Source organism: Sciurus vulgaris (assembly GCF_902686455.1).
Source record: "Sciurus vulgaris genome assembly, chromosome: 6".
NCBI lineage: Eukaryota > Metazoa > Chordata > Mammalia > Rodentia > Sciuridae > Sciurus > Sciurus vulgaris.
In genome coordinates, this window is record NC_136466.1 from 149,489,370 (window position 1) to 149,511,738 (window position 22,369).

The following is a 22,369-nucleotide window of genomic DNA, read 5'->3' on the forward strand; positions in this document are numbered from 1 at the left end:
ATAATCGAATCATTAAGTGGGCAAAGGAACTAAATAGATACTTTTCAAAAGAATATATGCAGTCAGCAAATATAAAAAAAAATTCTACATCTCTAGCAACTAGAGAAATTCAAATAATAATAAATGCTGGTGAGGATATGAGGAAAGAGTACACTCATACATGGTTGGTGAGACTGCAACCACTGTACAACCACTGTACAACCACTGTGGAAAGCAATATGGGGATTCCTCAAAAAACTAGGAATGGAATCACCATTCAACCCTGTTATCCCACACCTCCATGTATATATAAAGCATTTAAAATCAGCATACTATAGTGACACAGCCACATCAATGTTCATAGCAGCATAATTTACAATAGGTAAGCTATTCCAACATAGGTGAATGGACAAAGAAAATGTTATATACACAAATATGTGTGTGTGTATACATATATATAAAACATTGATATATATTTTATAAATAATGTATATATTATATAAATTTTATATATAACCTTTATATACACAACAAACACAATGGGGTATTACTCAGCTATGGGAAGCCATCCATATCTAGTAGAATCAGACATGTCCCTATCTAGTTCCCCTAAGAGAATGGCTCCCCTAACTCCACCCTATCCTGTCCTTCACAGAAGAAGCTCCTCCGATCTTGGCCCCTTTTACCTGTGTGTCTATAAATAAAAGAGAGTTGGGCTACTCCATGTTGTTAGAAGTCAAAGCTGGTATGGGCAGACCTATCACGCTCCCTCTCATTTAACAGGAGTATTGGCTCTTGTGTGTTTATTGAGTAGATAAATTTATGAGTAATTGATTGATAAATAACCAACATCATCCTCCAGCAGTTAACCCTTTTCTCATCCATGTGGGACATAACTGAGAAACCCCCATGCTCGGCCATAAAGAAGAATGTCTTTAGGTCCTTTGTTGGTAAAGGGATGGATCTGGAGACTATTATGCTAAGTGAAATAAGCCAATCTAAAATAAAGCCAAAGGTCAAATATCTTCTCGGATATGTGGAAACTTAACCTTCAATAAGGGGGTGGGGGTAGTAGTTCAGTTGATTAGACAAAGGGGAATGAAGGGAAGGGAGGGAGTATGGGAAAAAGAAAGACAGTAGAATGAATGTGACCGACCTTTTATTCATACATATAAATATATATACACCACAGTGAATCTCACCATCATGCACTTCCAAAAAAAATTGATTAAAAAGAATACTTGCGAGTAAATGACAGGAAGATCAAGGGAGCAGGTGATTTGGGAGGCAAGGGGAAGGAAAGGCAATGGGGACTGAATTAGAACAAGATATAGTCCATGCTTTTATAATTATGTCAAATGGATTCTACTGCCAAGTATGACTAAAAAGAACTGAAAAAGAAAAAAAAAAAAAAGAGAGAAATCAGCAAGCTGAACTTCATTAAAATGAAGCACTGTTTTGCAAAAGACAATGACAAGAGAATGGGAAGAGAAGAAACAAAATAAGAGAACATACTTATTAAGACACTCAATAATAAATAAGTAAAGTACTATCACCCCAAATATACAAAGAACACTGGAAACTCAACAATTAAAAAAAAAAAACAACTTATTTAAAGACTGAATCAAAAATTTGAAAAGGAACAGAAAAGCATACAGAAGGCAAGCAAGCATGTAAAAAAATGTTCCACATCATATGCCATTAGGTAAACGCAGATTAAAGCAATGAGAGTCCACTGCACACCTATTCAAATGACCACAATCTGGAACAATGATAATTGTAAATGGTGACAATAAAGTTCTGCAATAGTTCTCACACATTGTTGGTGGGAATATAAAATTTACAGACACTTTGAAGATAGTTTCCCTGTTACTTATAATTTAAGTATACTTTTACCATACAAATGACAATAGACTCTTTTTATTTATTCAAAGGCATTGAAAATATATGTCCACAGTAAAACCTACACGTTTATATTTACAGCAGCTTTATTCATAACTACCACAGTAGAGTGCTATGGGTTATACATGAGGTGTCCCCCAAAAGTTCATGTGTGTATGCTATAGGAGTGAACAGAAGTGTGAAGAATAAGTTTTAAAAACTGTAAACTAATCAGTGGATCAATCCACTAATATGGATTAACTGGGTGATAGCTATAGGCAGAAAGGATGTGGCTGGAGGAAGTGGATCATGAGGGACATGCCCTTGGTGTTTATATTTTATCCCTGGTAAGTGGGACTCTCTCTCTGCTCCTGGCTTTCGTGTTCTGATCACTTTTCCTCTGAACACCCTCTAACACGACCTTCTGCCTTACCTTTAACCCAGGACAATGGAGTCTGCCAACCACAAACTGAACTTGCAAAATTATGAGCTTGAATAAATGTTTCCTCTTCAAAGCTGTTCCACTTGGGTATTTTGGTCAAAAGCTGACAAAATCATGTGGTATAAACAGAGATTCAATTCAATTGATGACTACAAAATGTGGGGGTCTCTCAACCATGTCCTGCCTGGATGAGAAAAGGGTTAACTACAGAGAATGATGTTGTCTATAAATCAGTCAATTACCCATAAACTTATTTAATTGATAAACACACAAGAGCCAATACTGTTTTTAAATGAGAGGGGGCGTGACAAGTCTGACCTCTAACAACATGGAGTAGCTCAACTCTCCTTTATTTATAATATACAGTTAAAGGGGGAAAGGACCAGGAGGAACTTTTTTCTGTGATGGACAGGAGAGGGTGGAGTTAGGGGACCATTCTCTTAGGGGGAAAATTCCAGACGGAGACAGGGAACCATTCCCATGCTGCACAACATACCTCCCGGCAGTTCCTAGAAGCCAGGCCTCTGTGTCCCATGGCTCAACCTAGTATGATCCTGCTAAATAAGAATGGCTCCCCACATTTCTTATTTGTATATATTTTATGGAGTTTGGATGATAATGATGGTTCAAAGTATGTTCAAGGTTGTAAAAACATCACTTCTGTGCAAGGGAATATTAACAATTACATAAATGGTACAAATTCATCACATTGCTGTATATTGTAATAGAATAACACTTTGACTATGCATGTATCTTCCTCTCAGTTTTATTGTGAACATATAATTGCTCTTAAAAACGCTGGGTGATGTATGGTTTGAAAATTTTTTGACTCAGTAAATCAGGAGAAACGATCATGATTTTACCTTTCAAATGCACAAAAAAGAGAGAAACATATTTTTGAATTTCAAATAAATAGTCTTATTGCAAGATATCATATCATAGCCACACTAAATTCCAAAGAGTCACTTTAAATCTTCTGTGAATGATTCATATTTCTACTGTGTGATCAAGATCCACTTTGAAAACTCATGATGTTTATATCATTATTCTTATAAAAATATAAAATAAACATTCACATAGATTTTATTTAACTCAGTTAATGAGGGGAAAGCAAGATGTTATAATTTATTTAAGGTATTCTTGAGAATATATATATATATATATATATATATGTATTTCAAAATAAACAAAGAGAGAGAAACAGAGACAGAGAGCAATAAAGAGACACAGAAACACTTTCCAAAAAATGTGAAGTAAGATGCTTCGGTTAGAAACAACAATGGGAATGTTTTAATGCTTTACAGGAAAATAAATCTTAGTGTTTATCTGTTCCTCTGGACAGATTTATTTGCATTTCTATCATACAGAGATCTACAAGTTAACCTCTTGTCTCTGTGGAGTTTTAAAAGAGGCAGGAAATAGGAATTCATGCCCAGCATGAAAGAGAAACTAGTAATTTCTTTTGTCAGTTTTCAAGCTTTGGTTAATATTTGTGATATCATTCACACTTATATCATTAAAAGTTTCTAATATGTGATTATAAGAAATATATTAAAATTATTTTTATTCTGTTCCACAGTAATCTGGTTAGTATATTTTTCTTCTTTTTCATTATTTTTCTAATACACAATTTAAATGAAATATTGAAGATATGAAAATAATAATTGATCAAAATTAATATTTGTAATATATATGTTCATTAATCTGCACAAAATCATTAACAGATATAATAATTATTTCTTGAAATTGGATATTTAAAATAAATTTGAGCTACATTTCAGTTGTTATTAGAATATAAGGTATTTTAGGAGTTCTTCAAACAAATTAGAAAGAAAATTCAATAAGTACAATAATTTCAAAATTAATATACTGTGTGAGATAACTGATAGTTACAGGAAGAAAAAATAATTCAAAATGATTTTAAAGTTAAAATGTGAGGAGTTCTTTGTGCTTCTCAATGACTTTGTCATGATAGTTTAAGGAAGTAGGGGATAATTGAACAGTAAGAGGTAGATGTTGGGGCTGACAGACAGAATATCCAGTTCATAATTCCTAAGAAAGGGTCACCTCAGGTGCAGACCAAATTACTAATCAAACCTATGTCAAGGAAGATACAAAATAAAAAGTAGAATTTCTCATACATATTTGAAAAAGTATTTTTTTAATTTTATACTATTTCTTAGAGTGTATTACTTAATATATACTTCATGACTTATTGTAAAAAGGAGCTAACAATAAAAATTTTAAAAATCTGAAATCCCATGTTATTCTCAGATGGTTTGTATTTTCCTGAACCATGACTTTGAAAAATAGTGATTGCTATAAAGTTTTCCCAAATCAAAGTGGTCATCTTCTCAGTCCTGAAAATTTATGGAATTTGTGTTGGGTCTTGAGCCCCCTTGCTCTTCTCGACCAGTGGCAAGGGAAGGGGGCACTCCACAACAAGGCCAGACCAGGATAGGTAGGGCCAACTGATGGCCCGCACCCAGCCCTCCAGGCAGAGGACAGTCAGACGCATCAAGGAGACCAGTCATGCAGGAACTCGTTTATTGAGGAAGTCACACAGCTTTTATGTAGGGTGGAGGTTAGGTGGGAACCAATCAGCTTAAAGTCAGCAAGGCACTAGGGGTTCACGCAGGTGAGAGTCCCATAGGACTATATGGCAAGCACGAGCTGATCACGTTCGGGGAACTGTTGTTAACCAATCTCTGACGGTGATTTATCGTCATTAACTTTTGAAACCACCTTTGAGGGCTTGATCTTGCTCACCCGCCAGGGAGTAAGGAGTCAGCCTGAGTTAGTTAATGTGTCATTAGTGCCAACAGATTTGTTTCCCTCAAAATAAATATTTTTCTTAACTCACATTATCTTGATTAGCTGGGCATGCTGGTGCATGCCTGTAATCTCAGTGGCTTGGGAAGTTGAGGCAGAAAGATCTAGAGTTCAAAGCCAGCCTCAGCGAAAGTGAAGCGCTAAGCAACTTAGTGAGACCCTGTCTCTAAATAAAATACAAAATAACGCAAGGGATGTGACTTAGTGGTCGAGTGCCCCTGAGTTCAATCCCCAGTACCAAAAAAACCAAGATTGCTCTTTCAAATTATCTTGATTATATTCCTAGACACAAATAATATCAAGACTATTTGGAAGGACACATTTCTAAAATCAATTATTTTAAAGGACTCACTATTTTCTGGAACTTTAGTAATTTACACAAGTTTTCTGCTATAAAAGTACTTTAACATTTAGCTTTTAAATGTAATAATATATACTAAACCAGCATAAACTTGTTGGACATACTATGTATCATAGGCTGTTTTGAAATTTTATTTTATTCATGTTTCTTTGTTCAATCACCATGTTTTATTTCATAAATATTTTATGTAACAAATTTAATGCCTATTTACTTATTTATTTTAGAAAAGAACTGATGTTTGATCTAACTTTTCACAATTTAAGAATATCAATATTTAATGATATTGAACCTACATACATAAAATAAACCTTAACTCAATGTAAAGAATCAAATAGAAACCAACACATAATAGTGATTTCAATACACCTCTCTCACTAAAAGATAGATCATCTGGACATAAAACACACACAGACTCTTTAGAACCAAACATACTGTTAATCAACTGAACTCAAATATATCTATAGAATATTTCATTCACTAAAACCAAATTTACTTTCTTCTCAGTGGTGCATGGAACCTTCTCTAAAATAGCCATGCTTCAGTGCAAAACACAAGTTTTAGCCAATTCAGAGAGAGAGAGAGAGTGAACATTCTTTGTTTCCTATCAGATCATAATGAAATGAAACTAGAACTGAGAAGATTTTAACACCTGGAGATTCGAAAGCACACTACTGAATAAGAATGTCACATAGAAAAATCAGGGTAGAAATAAAACATTGTTAGAAAGTAATGGCAACAAAGATAGAACATATCAAGTCTCTGAAATAGTGTAAAGGCAGTTCTTTATTATTATTATTATTATTTTGTTTTTACAGACTACATTTTGATTCACTGTACATAAATGGGGTACATCTTTTCCTTTCTACGGTTGTGCCCCATGTAGATTCAGACCATTTGTGTAATCATACATGTACTTAGAGTAATGATGTCTGTTTCACTCCACCATTTTTCATACCCACCTCCCTCTCACTTCCCTCTGTGTAATCTCTAAGAGGAAGGTTTATTACATTGAGCAATGTGTCAAGAAAATAAATTTAAAGGATGAGGAACAGGAAAAGAAGAAGTCATAGAAAAATGCCAAATACATAATCTAAATTAACAATCTAATTGATAATCTCATCTGAGTCATGCCAATCTTAATCTCAAGCCCCTGGAAAAGAAAGAACAAATGAATTCCAAATTAAGGAGAAGACAGAAACTCATTAATATTAATGCTAAAATTAATAAATTTGAGAATAAAAAATACAAAATTTCAATGGAACAAAGAGTTGGATTTTTTAAAAGATAAAATAAACAAAAGAAAAAGAGGGAAGACCGAAGTCAACAAAATCAGCGATGAAAATGAAGATATCACTAGAGACTACTCTGAAATCCAGACGATCATTACAAACTACTCCAAAAATGCTTTCTCCAATAATCTGGAAAAATCTAGATAGCACTGACAAATTCTAGACATGTATGACCTACTAAATTGAACCGTGAGGGTAAAGAAAATCTAAGTAAACCAATATCAAGAATTGTGATTGAAGCAGCAACTAACAGCCTTCCAATAAAAAGCCCCAGACCCAAGACTTCTACAAGGTATTTAAAGAAGAACTGAGATCAATCTTCCTCAAATTATTCCATAAATTGAAAGACAGGAAACACCCTTAAATTCATTCTATGAAGCCAATCTCACCCTGATGCCAAAACCAAAGACATATCAAGGAAAGAAAACCACTGACCAATATCCCTGATGAACACAGACAGAAAAATCCTCAATAAAATACTGGCGACCTACATTCAAAAACATATTAAGAAGACAGTACACCATGATTTTGTGGGTTTCATGCCAGGGATACAAGATGGGTTCAACATATGTAAATCGATAAATGTAATTTGACACATAAATTGAATTAAAGATAAGAATTGCATAATCATATTAATAGACACAGAAAAATGATTTGAAAAAATCCATCACCCATTTTTGTTAAAAATGCTGGAGAAACTAAGGAGAGAAGGAACTCACCTCAAATTTAGAAAGGCTATATAGAAGAAATTCAAGGCCAACATCATTCTGAAGGGAGAAAAATGAAAACATTCTCTCTAAATTCAGGAATAAGACAAGGATGTCCACTCTCACTTATTTTTGATATAATTATTGAAACTATAGCCAGAGCAATCTAGCAAGAAAATAAATATAAAGGTATATGAATAGGAAAAGAAGTGAAATAATCTCTGCTTGCTAATGACATTATCCTACATTGACACAACCCTAAAAACCTCCACTAGAAGACTTATGGAGCTGACAAATTTAGAGAAGCAGGAGTGTAAAAAACCAACATACATAAATAAATAGCTTTCCTATACTAAAAAAAAAATGAATTTTCTGAGAAAGAAATCATGTAAACTACCCCATTCACAATAACCTAAAAAAATACTTGGGAATACATCTAACCAAAGAGATGAAAGAATGAAAATTATACATCACTAAAGTAAGAAATTTGAGAAGAACTTAGAAAGTGGAACAGCTTCCCATGATCTTGGATAGGCAAAACTAATATTGTCAAAATGGGCACTCTACTAAAACTGTTAAACAGATTGAATGCAGTTCCCATTGAAATACTGGTTACATTCTTGACAGAACTAGAAAAAGCAAACCTAAAATTCATTTGGAATCATTGAAGACCCAGAGTGCAAGGAAAGCCATGCTGGAGGCATCACAATTCTGTTTCAAATTATACTACAGAGATACTGTAACAAAAACACCATGGGGCGGCATCAAAACAGACACAAAGACCAGTAGAACAGAATAGAAGAAAGAGTCAAATGCACATAGGCACAGGCATCTGATGCTTGACAAAGGTCACAAGAATATACATTGAAGAAAAGATGACCATTTTAATAAATGGTGCTGGGAAAAGTGGACACCCATGTGCAGAAAAATGAAATTAAATCCCCATTTTACACCCTGCAAAAGAGTTAACTCAAAGTGAATCAAAGACCTAGGAGTTAGAGCAATAATTCTGGAGCTGCTAGAAGAAAACACAGGCTCTGTTTGTCAATATATTAGAATAAAGACGGACCTCTCTAACAAGACACCTAAAGCCCAACAAATAAACCAAGAGTAAAAGAGACAGAATCAAATTCGAAATCTTCTGAACAGCAAAGGATACAAGTTAGAGCATGGAAAGACATCCTAATGAATAGGAGTTGTTAGGCCTACCTCCAAAATGCTATAAAATTTGAATTATTTTAATACATATTAAACACATTTGGAAGAAAACAAATAACATTTTTACCCATCATTCTTTTATGCATTCATAGTTTAATTTGGTTTTAGATATATTATACATTAATGCTTTTATTTAGGAAATGAAAGTTTTATGTTACTTTCATGTATAATATAAATGATGGATTTAGTGCAGTGAACAATTTATAAATTTGTATAAAATAGGATTTTAACATACAATTATTTATCTAATGCCGTCATGACTGTAACACTATACTTAACTGGAATGATGGTTTACTAAATGACAATTATTTCTATAGACATCAATATTTGTATCTATATATGCATCAGTAGCTATGTGTATTTACATATTTATTATATTATATATATGTATAGATCATACACACATATATATCCTAAGTTTAATAGTTTGCAATATATAATATTAAATGATCAATTTTTTTAGAGTATACCATTTTATTTAGTTTATGCCAGTTTATTTGAATAAGAAATAATATCTGTATAGTTTATGCTAACCAGAAAGAAACAAATATAATAGCAATGGTGATTGTGTTTCTTTCAGTTTCCAAGATTGTCTTGGTAGTACATTTTATACTTAAAAAGCAGCATGCCTTTTAATGGATTGCTAAGGTCTTCTTTAACATAATGCACCAAGAATGTTAAATAGTACCCTAAAGGTCCATGATTAACACCCAACTATCTTCAGTAAAAGTCTGTTCATTTGGAATTCTACCAGCCTCTATCCTCATGACTGACTCAAACCCACACACACTGAAAAGTGATAATACATGTTTGTAAGAATAATTATAAAGAATTTTGGATTCTGTTCTTTGAAGGAATAATATGTTTAACTGGGTTCAGCACTGAAGTAATGTTATTATGCTTCAAGATTTTTCAAATGTCTAGTCTTCATGTTATCCAGGATATATAACAATTAACTGAATTCTTTATACACCCTGTGGCATTCTGGGTAATTAAATTTACTGTATTAAAAATTACTTTTAACTCAATGGATAGTGGAAGCCAATTTTTTTTTTTTTATTTAAAAATTAATGCCCAGGGCAGGTTTACTTAACTTCTGCCATAATGATTTTTATTTTCTATTTATAAAGTAGTAATATGGACATGCAATCTACTGAGTTGTCTTATACACAACAGGTACTTATAAAGTAGTATAGCTTTATAGATGTTATAGCTATAATAATACAGTGTCTGTTCATGGACTAATTTTCACCGAAGGAGACAATGAGAGTAGTGTGGTCAATGGGCTACACTATCAGATTGTTCAGTGATTAGTTCATATGTAAATTGGTCTTAAATTTATTGATTAAATTACTGAACGTGTTTTTTTTTCATGTTCAAAATAAACTACAGAAGTACCGTGACCTTTAAATGTGACACATTTATATATGTTAAGAGTTGATAATTTATAACTTTATGTGATTATGGAAGCAGGTTAAATCTTTGATATAAATCAAGCTCAATAATTGAATAATTTTATGAATGTGTATAAAAGTTGGATTACAAAATTTAAGTTCTTTAAGTTATGCAAATACTAATAGCATCAAAATCAGCTCGGAAGTTTCTGGAACTAAAATGATGAAGAATGCATGTAAAGAAAGAAAAGATTCCCACTTCTTTTTAGAGACAATTTCATATCTATAATGAGAATCTGAAAGCATTATTTTTATTGTGGAGGGAAAATAAAACAAGGTTTATTATCTACTAAAATGGCATTTCTGCTTATTATATCTTAAACAATGTAATCACTTCATGAAAAGTTGCTTGTATGCTCAACAATTAATATACTCTCAGTTTTGATGAAGACACTCAAAAACTAGTCTGCAATTATAATTTTTTGATGTTAAGGAAACAAAATGATTTCATTTGTGATGAGTGTCAAGGAAGTACAAAATGATAGTTTGTTTAGTTGAATATAAAATATGCAAAGTGTTTCTGTTTTAAATAGTGTTGACTTGTGGAAAAATAATAAATTTTCCAAATGCAGATGTTTTCCACAATTGGACAATGCTTATCCAAGGACAGTGAAGATTAAATAAAAGTGTATGTTAAAAATAGTTACATGGTTTTCTTGAGTATACATTCTTACCCTTTAAAGGAATTATAATTATGTACAGAATGATTATGTCTTTAAATATTTTTATAATTCAGTGAAGGGAAAGTAGAATAAAATTGAATAATAGATACTTGCCTTCAGAAACAAGTGAAGAAATTAGTAAAAATTCATACAGTCTTCATTCTACACAGCTTCTGGTAAAACAGCTGTGTCTTTAGCAATACTCTTGGGTCAATAAATGGCTTATTTTATAGATCTTTATACAAAGGTTTTATTTCTACATAAGAAACAGAAGAAGAGATTTTGACCTTCAGAAAACCTTCCAGTATAGATTTCAAAACTGTCATAGGATGGAAGTGTATTCAGAGGAGTTGTTATTGTATGAAATCTAAAAGGGAACACAGTTTTCAAGAGATATAAAATATTTAGTTTTTCATAAAAATTAAATGCTTCATTTGATGAACTATATGAAACACAGTCATAACTTTCCTACAATTTAAAAAATAAATGCCTCCTGGTTTTTCAAAATTGGTCTTTTTGTTTTTACTGAAAAAAAAATTGTTTTAATGATGACTAATTGAGACAAAAAATCAATCTAATAACTATGTTGTCAGTCTAGTACTGTCAGGTTTAATTTACAGGCATATTATTGCTTTTTAAATCCTCCATTCAAGTATTTGAACCCTTAACATCCTATGTTTATGTTGAATATTATTGGTATGGTATGTGATAGGTTAAAGATGGGGAAAATCATGCTATTACTCAAAATTAAATTAAAAATGGTAATGTAAAGGAATCTAGATTGATGCAGTGGGTGCTCAATACAGATTTTATAATTAAATTTTAAGGTGTAGATAAGTGCACCTGTTTTAATTCAGGGTGCTATAATAAAACACCAAAGAGCAGGCGACTTAAACAATTTACTTTCTCACAGTTCTGTTGACTAAGAAGAGGAAGATTAAAGTATTTCCTGCCAAAAATTATTTTCTTTCTTTGGTTTTACAGCACAGGACTGGGATAGAGAGCAATCTCTCATGGCCCCTCTCATAAGGGCACTAACTTCATTACAAGAGCCTCAACTTCATGACCTAATTACATCCCAAAGGCCTTACCTCCTAACCCCATCACATTGGGTGTTAGAATTTTGACATATAAATTTTATTTGGGGGGAAGACACAAACTTTTAGTTTATGGACACTGCTATAGTAAAAACATGTTTTTCTTTTGTTTTATTATCATTGATTTTTTTGTTTGTTTGTTTGTTTTCCTCTTTCCATTTGCTTTTCTGATATAAGAAAAACCAGAGGGAAATGGAACATAAAATCAAGACCTTAACCCTGAAGGAAAATTGGATGATTTGAGGACAGTTATTTGCATGTGGTTTGTTCGATTTTTTTGTTATTAATGGAAAACCTCACAACCAGAAAGTATGACCCTGAAGGAATTGTTCCCCAAAATGAATGAATATTTAAAGTAATTCAGGAAACATTAATAGGATATGGGGGAAGAATAGATAATTCTGAATATGTATTAGATGCTAATTAACTGAGGAAATAACTTTAAGGAAACTTCAATGCAGCCCACATTAGTTAAGGAATCTTCTCCAGGAAGAAGAAGTCATCAATGAAATAAATTCCAGACTAATAGACTGTAGAATGTTTCCTCATGATAACAATGTTAGAAAAGTTCCAAAGCATACTTTTGCAATTAGAATAATGATTTTTCTGTGGGGTACTGGGAATTGAGTCCCAGGGTGCTTTACCATTTTACTACGCACCCAGTTCTTTTACCTTTTTGTTTTGAGACAGTTTCACCAAGTTGCTGAGACTAGCCTTGAACTTGTGATACTCCTGCCGTGGGCCCCTGGAGTCACTGGGATTAGAGGTGTGTGCCACCATACCTGGCTCAGAATAATGATTCATAAATGAGGAGATAAGAATAGAAGATTTTAAATCAAGGTATGAAAGATAATTAACTTAGCATGGCTAGTTGCTCTTATAAACAAGATGTGCCCCTTAAGTTAAAGAAGCAAGAGTCTACTTTTCAGTTGAAAGCACACTCAATCTAGCAATAGAATACCAGTAATATATGAATTTAAATAGACATGAAAATTAAAATATAGAATAGATAACTAAGGTAGAGATAAATAATTTAGGAAAAATCTGGAATGACGACCTTACATTATTTACTGTTTCCAATGTTCCATAATGTTCTGAATTTCAGGAGGGCAAGGAATATTCTCCTAGGGAGGACAAAAGGTCCTTTTTCTTCTTCTTTTTTTTAAATGATATACATTTATATAGTATTTGAAAATACTAGAGTATTGCAGATTCCTGGTAGACAATATCTACAAAATGTGTTTAAATTCTCCCAACTGGATTACAGACACAGAAAGAATCATGGCAAAGTAGAAATCACCAATCCATTACTTTTAACTTTTTAGTCACAAAAGTTAGTTTCTAGTTTTTTATCTCTCTCAACAGATATTCTTTTTGGCCTATGGTCTATGCTGGTAAAAATCTTGATTCCAGATTGCAATATTTATTTATATGCTGATTCATGCTACTGAGTTTGTAGCTGTGCAAAATAGTTCTATCAAAACTGTTGAATATTTGAAACTCTGAGGAAGTGGTTCATGAGAACATAGACATAATGGAAGAATGAACTCATTTTACCAAGCCTGAAGATGCTCTATCACTAACACAGAATATCATCATAAGCTGTATCTGCTGAAGGAAAGGTGTAAGGGATCCCACGAAAACCACACCAGACACGGGAAATCACATAAGGGAGTTTATTAAGCAAACGAAGTGTCTCCCCGCAGGTTAAGGGAGAAAATGAGGGGAAAAGAAAGGGAACAAGAAAGGGTGTGTGCTAGAGAGAGTGGAAAAGTGAGAATAGAAAGTTAGTAGGAGAGAGAGAAGCATGAGAGAAAAGATGGCGGGGTAGCTACTGTGAAGTAGTTGAATTCCACCGGGCTAACGGGACCAATAATGGAGAAGGATACTTGCAAGCTGACTGATGAACCAATAGCTAGCTAGGATGTTCACAGATTGACAAGTGGTTGGGAAGCGGGGAAAATGTCTGCAACAGTATGGGCAGGGGAGCAGCTTTATACATTACATTTCCCCGTTTCTGTTTTTATAAGAAAATCTTTTGTTCTCCAGTTCTTTCCGAATGCCTTCTTTCTCCTTCCTGCCTAAGTTTCTGGGGCTGTTTTGCAGGTGAGATGTAAAACCATTCTCATTCCAGACTTCCAAAGGCAGATGGTTTTCATGGACTTTATTTCCTCGATTTGACTGATCCCCTATTTTTACACTAACTGCCATTCCCAATTCTGGCTTTATTCCCCCCTCTAATTTTAGGAACTCCTTTGCTGTAGGAAAAGGGGGTCGATGACCACTCTGGCTTCTTCAAGCTGGAAGGGGGCAAGCAGTTTGGAGTTCCCTTTTTAGAAATCAGGTCAATTGAGGGGTCCATGGTAGAAGTCCAGTTGGGGAAGAGCAGGTTGTAAAGGCATATGGGGATGGGTGCTTCTATGAGAGAAGAACAAGAAGACATGAGTACTGAAATGAGATCAATACAATATAAATGTTGCAGAATCTGGAACATACCAATGAATATCATAAAGATGTCAGAAGTCAATAATTCCTCACCAGGGGGTGGAAGAACGGAGAAGTTATTCCCATAACAAGGTCTAGCAAAGGCTGGAGAGGACAAGGCCTTTATTTGGGAACTTTAACGTTGTCCAGGTTATCAGGAATGTAAACACAACATTTAGTAGAGATCTCTATACTTCTATTACTGCAAACATAGATTAAGCCTACCTGTGTCTGTAGGCCTTAAACTGACTAAAACTTCTTACTCTGGCAGTTTCTCTTGATAGTTATCAGGCACATTTGCCTAAGAATCTCTCTTTTGTAGCTTTTAGTTTTTATTCTAGTGGGCTAACACAAGTGTACATCTTAAGCTACATTTAACTATTATTTATTTTAAATGCCCAAGAATGGCTATATTTTGGTTTTAACTGTTTTGCTAGGTGTTTAAGATCAAGTTGGTCAAAGTCACCTGTTCCTATCTTGTAAAGAGTCAGTTGAGTTCCCATAGGGGTCACTTGTAGAGAACTTGAGAGCAGCTTCTTAGCTCCATTAGTGCCATTGGTTAGGCAGGGTCTCCTCGATAATGTGTCTTCCCTTGAAAGCACCAGGGATGTCTCCCTTTTTCCTTGACCCTCCTCTGCAGCAGGTGCACTGAGTGGCTTTTCCTCTAGTGGCCTCATCAATCTCCTTGATCAGGAGGTTGTGTGACCCAGAGTTGCTAACCTCCTTAGAGAAGTCTTCTCGTTCCCTGGGTTCAGGCTGACTTTGAGGGCAAGACCCGAATATGTACTTTTCTTGACCTCTGTATTTAATCTCAATCTCTAAGTTTGATCTTAACCATCAAGCAAGTCAGTCTCACCAGTCATAAAGCAAGAGTACTGGGCTTTAACTTCAATGTCTATGACTTTACAGTTATTTACCCTCTTTTATCTAATTGGGGTTTACATTATCTTTCCTATAGGTGATGGCTTACTATTCCAAGTTAATTTACGATGTTTGCTCTTGAAGCAGTACTTCTGCAAAATATTGATCAGGCAACAATTAGGGTTTACAAGGAAAATAGAAAATGGAATCACCAACAGTAAAACACTCAGTTTGTGCAATAGCTATCTTGAATTTTGGCTGAGTTATTCATTATATCCCCTGTTTGAGATCACAGTAATCTTTACAACAAACATCAAACTTTTGAACACAACTTTAAATGAGTTAAAGTCTGGCTTACTTTGGAGCCATTCTAATGTGCAGCAGGGTTATGAGGCAGAGCTTTATCTCAGGTAAGGTGGGGCTTTTAGCTGTGTTCTCTGATGGAAATGCAGATCTAAAGAGTTATGTCAGCAATCTTTATATATGTGCAATATTTGGTTCCAAAGTTACTGTAAGGTGGGCAGGAACCAGAGAAGAGAGCTGATGAAATACTGGTTATCTAGCAAAAGAATTCCTTCCTGCCCAAGAGTTGTGTGCCAAAAACCAATGTACTGCCACAGCAGTTAGGCATCTTGTGACCCTGCACAGGAGCACTCCCAGGCACCAGGCATGCCACAGTCATGAGGTCAGAGACCCCATTCTCAGTCACTGTTGTCCCATTTTTTGCTACTGCACATTACACTCTTTCTTAAATGTCATTTTAAGAAGTTTACATATATTGACTCCTGAGTCTATATGAACATTAGTTAACACAATTTAACATTATATCTAAAACATGAATTAAAGAAAGGCTGAGAGAGCTTTAAGTTTCCTTTTATGTGGCAAAGTGGTAAAATGCTTTCATGCTTAACCTTTAAACAAATCAAGCTCTCAATAGCTTTTAGAAATACATTTAACAAATTTTACATATACCCTATTGATGACAGGTCTTATATAGAATATTAAATGATAGGTTTACCATTACAGACAAGTTTAATTTGCAGACTAGCAGCTTGATAAATTTTCTGCTTTAAAGTCTTGTATACCTGGAAAATATGAACACATTTAATATACAAAGAACAATGTTATTAAGTATGTTACTCCATGGAATAACTTTGTAAATTAATCAGATGTCTCTAACAAACACGTTTGAGTAATTCCATACATGTCAACTCTAATTCACACATTTTATTGTAAAAAATCCAAGATATCAGACAAGTGTACTAACAGTATATGTCGTCTCTTTCCTGTGGAAGAAAAGTCTTAGAAAAATTGATGTTAGACATTTTATAAACATCAACATTTTATAAGTGTGACCACCTAGAGACTTGTGAGTTAATTTTAAAGACATTTTACTTCTATTAGTTTACCCAATTTAAATTGAACCTTTTTAAATCATGCGAATTAAAAATATTTGGATCCATTGTTTAAATTTTAATTTTTATGCATGCTTATATTTAACACAAAAGCAAAGGCCTTGTAATGCTTATCTCTATTGCAATGTAACAGATGTTCAAAAATAACTGTATAGTTGGATAAAAAAAACTGATAAAAAATCATTAACCTAGGTATGTAGGATCAAAATTGTGAACTCAAAAATATAGCATTCAAGAAAAACAAGAGTCCTAGAAGAAAAATTATAATGGCCATTAATTATAGCATGAGAAAATGGTAAAGAGAAGGGCAGAGAGAAGAAGAAAAGGGAGAGATAAAGTGTTGTGTTGCAGCCCAGGAGAAATTTAAAATGTACACTTCTTTATTTTCCTTGGGTTTGAAACTGGTCTCCCACTGTGCCTTCCTCCATTTACATTTCAATGTAAGCCTTGACTCAGATTTAAAAGGGGCTAATAGGTCATACTCCTTACTAGGACATGCCACTGATGGTTGGGCTGGTTACTTCCTCCACACTGGCATATTGGGACCTCGTGGCAAGAGGACTAGGTGGGCTGGGCCAGGGAATGGAAGCAGAAACAGAATGAGGTAAAGGAGATGGAGAAGCAGGGAAAGATGGAGAAGCAGGGTCTGGAGGTGCCCAAGCCTGCAGGAAGAGCCAAGAAGCAAGAAAGAAGAGACTTGAAGATAAGGAATCCCTTTCCATCTGCCCACTTGCTCACAGAAGCTGTGTGCCATTACACAAAGGAATTTTGATGGCTTTAAGTCAGGGGTCAGGCAAAGGGTTGAATCTGCCAGAATGGAGGACCCAGATCCCATGGTGGAGACTGATACAGCCCAGTCTGTGGCCAGGGCGTCCCAAGGCCAGAGTAGTCGACTGGAGATGAGAAGGCAGCACATAGATGGTGTCATCACAGAAACATTAATGTGGGGCCAGGCAAAAGCCGAGAAGTGTTGAGGACCTGATGTCAGGATTTTCGAGTACAAGTGCAAGCGCGAGAGTGCGAGTGTGATCAGCCTCAACCCTGAGAGAGAATCTCCACCATAAAATCAGGAATCCACCCGGCAGGAAAGACCGACTATAGGGGCCAGACGTAACTATAAAAGTTGTGACTGGGGTATCCCCACCCCTCATCCGCCTCGAGACCCTGGACACTGGATGGTCGCTTCTCAGGTCAGCAGAGGTGTGTTTAAGTGGTCTAGAGTGGGGACCTGTTTAAGGGAACTCACCAATCTGAAGTCTGGTGTTGCATGCAAAAAGCTGAGCGTCTGGGCAAGTGGAAGGTGGGGCCGTGTCTGGGGGCACTGGGGCTCAGATGGGGTTCCACTCACTTAAGAGACAGTGGAAGAGCCCATCCAAGTCACAGCATCAATGTAAGGGATCCCACGAAAACCACGCCAGACATGGGAAATCACATAAGGGAGTTTATTAAGCAAACAAAGTGTCAGGGTAAGAGAGAAAATGAGAGGAAAAGAAAGGGAACGAGAAAGGGTGCGCACTAGGGAGAGTGGAAAAGAGAGGAGAATAGAGAAAGTTAGTAGGAGAGAGAGAAGCATGAGAGAAAAGATGGCGGGTAGCTACTGTGAAGCAGTTGAATTCCACCGGGCTAACAGGGGACCAGTAATGGAGAAGGATACTTGTAAGCTGACTGATGAACCAATAGCTAGCTAGGATGTTCACAGACTGACAAGTGGTTGGGAGGCAGGGAAAATGGCTGCACCGGAAAGGGTGGGGAGAGCAGCTTTGTACATTACAAAGGGAATAAAACTCCACTCAGCCTACTTTTAATAATACTTCATAGTGGAGGGCAGAAAAAATTATTAATGCCTACATTTCACAGTTTATGGGTACACATGGTTTTTCAATGGCTAGTTCTGACTCTGGATCAAGACATTGTACATTTCTCTGCATTGAAAGATTCTGGGAGTCCTTGTTTTCAGTAAGTATTTAAAAATAGTACTCTTGCTGGGTGGGGCACATACCAGTAATTCCAGCAGCTCAGAAGGTTGAGGAGAGAGGATCTTGAATTCAAAGCCAGCCTCAGCAAAAGCAAGGAGCTAAGCAACTCAATGAGACCCTGTCTCTAAATGAAATACAAAATAGGACTGGGGATGTGATATAGTGGTTGAGTGACCCTGAGTTTAATGACCAGTACCAAAATAAATAAATTAATTAATTAAAATAGCAGTCTTACAGGACACATGCAAGACCTTTATCATTGGGAAGGGTCAGTTTTTCAATCACATCACTATCCTTAATAATGTTATTTTTCCCTTCAGAGGAAGAACTGTACGGGTTTTATTGTCTTTACTTACTTATCCTCATATCTCTCTCTCTCTTTCTCTCTTTCTCTCTCTCTCTCTCTCTCTCTCTCTTTCTCTCTCTCTCTCACACACACACACACACACACACACACACACACACACCAGCACGTGCGCGCACGCACTCACACACGTATACATGGCAGAGGGGAAAAAGGCATTATTAGAACCAAATAAGAAAATTAAGATAAAGAGATACTATAACACTCACCTAAATTAATTTTATCTTTCCAAAATGAACACCAAGGTAAAATCTCTTAACTTTAACAATCTCTTCTCTCTTAATGAGGTATTTATGTTCCATGCAAGTTGTTTATCACGACAATCACTTCACCAATTTCAGTGAATCTTAACATGTCTTTACATAGTGCACCGATTGGGTTGTGGTTGTGCTAACTTCTGTTACCCACGATAACTTGCTGAAGCTGTTTGTACTCACCAAATATCATTACCTTTATCAAACATCCATCACCATTGTTTCATTAAAATCAAGGACATAACTAAGCATGGACTTTTAATTGTTTTAAAACTGGAGAAAACTATAGTAGTTCAAGATTTAATACATTGCTATATAACACACCACAAAAACAGTGAAACAAATTTTAATGGGTTTCATCATCTTTATAAGATTTATCTACTGTAGGAAGGGAACAAAAATCTGTTTAGGCAGCTTTTAAGAATGCTCTTGATAGTGTAGTGCAGAACCAGCAAAAAAATGTTAAGGTAAGCCTTTAGAGAAATGTACTGATATTATTAAATTAATTTTAATATTGTTATGCACAATATTATTACAATTCATTTTCTCTAATAAATATTATTTCAGTTTTTATATTTTAAAATTTGTACTACTTAAAATGACAGAGTATTTAATTACCTATAAATAATATTACTTATAAAATATTGCATTATCTTGACAAAAATAAAAATAAAAACAATTATAATACTGTTTCAGTGCACAAAAATGGTACACATTATATTGTTCAGTGTGATATTTTCATACATGGACATAGTATGCACTGATTCAACCTAAATTTCCTTTTTCCACCCTGGTCCTCAATATGGTCTTTCCAATTTCTAGTAATCATTTTTCTTTTTTCAGGCAGACTCATTTTAGCATCCACATATGGGAAAGAATATGTGGTTCTTGTCTTTCTGTGTCTGATTTATTTTGTTTAAATAATGTCCTTCAGTTCCTTATATTTTGCTGAAAATGACAGGATTGCATTATTTTTATGGCTGAATTCTTAATTATGTATATATAACATAACTTCTTTAGCCATTCATCTACTGATGAATCAGTCTAAGCTGATTCCTGTATCTTAGCTATATGAATATTGGCAAAATAAAATAAACATGGCTATGCAGGTATCTCTTTGATATGCTGATTTTCTTCCCCTCCCTCCCTCCCTCCTCCTCCTCCTCCTCCTTCTTCTTCTTCTCTCTCTCTCTCTCTCTCTCTCTCTCTCTCTATCTCTCTCTCTCTCTCTCTCTCTCTCTCTCTCTCTCTCCTCTCTCTCTCTCTCTCTCTCTCTCTCTTTCTTTGTACCCAGGACTGAACTCAGGGGCACTTGACCACTGAGCCACATCCCCATCCTGTTTTTTTTTTTTTTTTTTTTTTTTTTATTTAGAGACAGGTTCTCACTGCATTGCTTAGTTTCTCACTTTTCTTGAGAATGGCTTTGAACTCATCATCCTGCCTCAGCCTCCAGAGTCACTGGGATTACAAGTGTGCACCACCATGCCCAGCTGATTTTATTTCTTTTTGACATATACCCAAAAAACTGATAACTGGATTGTATGGTAGATATAATTTTAGCTTTTTATTAAGACATTTAGAAAGTTTTGTTCTCTTTAGTGATACATGACAGAATATGTTTTGACATGTATGTACATGGAGTATAACTTCCCATTCTTGTGGCTGTATATGACATGGAGTTATACTGGTCATGCATTCATATGAGAACATAGGAACATCATATCCAATTCATTCTGTTGTTCTTCCCATTCCCATCTTTCCTCCCTTCCTCCCATTCTCCCCTTTCCAATCTGGTGAACCTCCATTCTTCCCCTACCCCCATTGTTGAGTCAGCATCCATACATCAGAGAGAACATTAGGCCTTTATTGTTTTTAGTTTGGCTTACTTCACTTAGCATGATAACCTCAGTTACATCCATTTACTGACAAAGGCCATAATTTCACTCTTCATTTCAGCTGAATAATATTCCATTGTGTATGTGTACCACAATTTCTGTATCCATTCATCTATTGAAGTTCACCTAGGTTGGGTTCAATAGCTTAGCTATTGTGAATTGAACTGCTATGAACATTGATGTGGGGCTGCTGCACTATACTAAACTATACTATACTATACTATACTATACTGATTTTAAGTCCTTTGTGTATATGCCAAGAAGTGGGATAATTGGGTGAAATGGTGGTCCATTCCAAGTTTTCTGAGGAATCTCCATACTGCTTTCCAGAGTGCACAAATTTGTAACTCTACCAGCAATGTATGAGTGTGACTTTTCATGCATAAATCTGGAAATAACATAAATGATCAAAAGTAGATATATAGTGAAATAATTTAGAGCTTTTAAAAATAAAAATAATAAGAAAATATTACAGTAATATAAATGTTTGTGAACAGAGAGATTTTAATAATGTATCATGACATTAAATACCAAGTTTCAAGCAAATACATGCAATTTTATTTGAAAGTGTTTGCAATATTGAAACTACTATTAAACATTATCTACATCCACTCCCTAATTAATGTACTTAGAAAACTGTATTCTCTGATACTTGCAGTAAGATAAGGCAATATCAGCAATATTCATACAATGAAAGTTGAAGTGATATATGCTTTAACTAGTTCATGGAAGCCGCCATGCTCATCAGAGATATACCCTTCTGTAGTGTTCTCCCCATCCACATCACTACCATGGTGACAACATGGCGAATCTTGATTTTCTTCAACTGCCTCGAACTATTATATAGCAATGAAGAGGTTTTATTTTTTTCTTTAAATCACTATGTGTTGTAGCTTTCTGTTGTATCCTCAAGTTATTCTTACTTCACTATTGCTGTGTAAGAGCTGTAAACTATATTAGTGTCATATAATTGTTAAGGGAAATGCCTCAACAGCTTTATTATCTGGGTACATACCTTGCATGTTGGGCAGGTTATTCAGTCTCTCACTCAGTTTTGACAACTGTAAAATGTGCATTAAAAGAGTACTCAATGCTAACAAATATTTAAGTAACTTGAAAATATGGCAGAAGTTGTTTGAATGACATTTAGAAATGTCAAACTGAAACAGTAACTAGTGGGAAAATTCAAGGATCATTT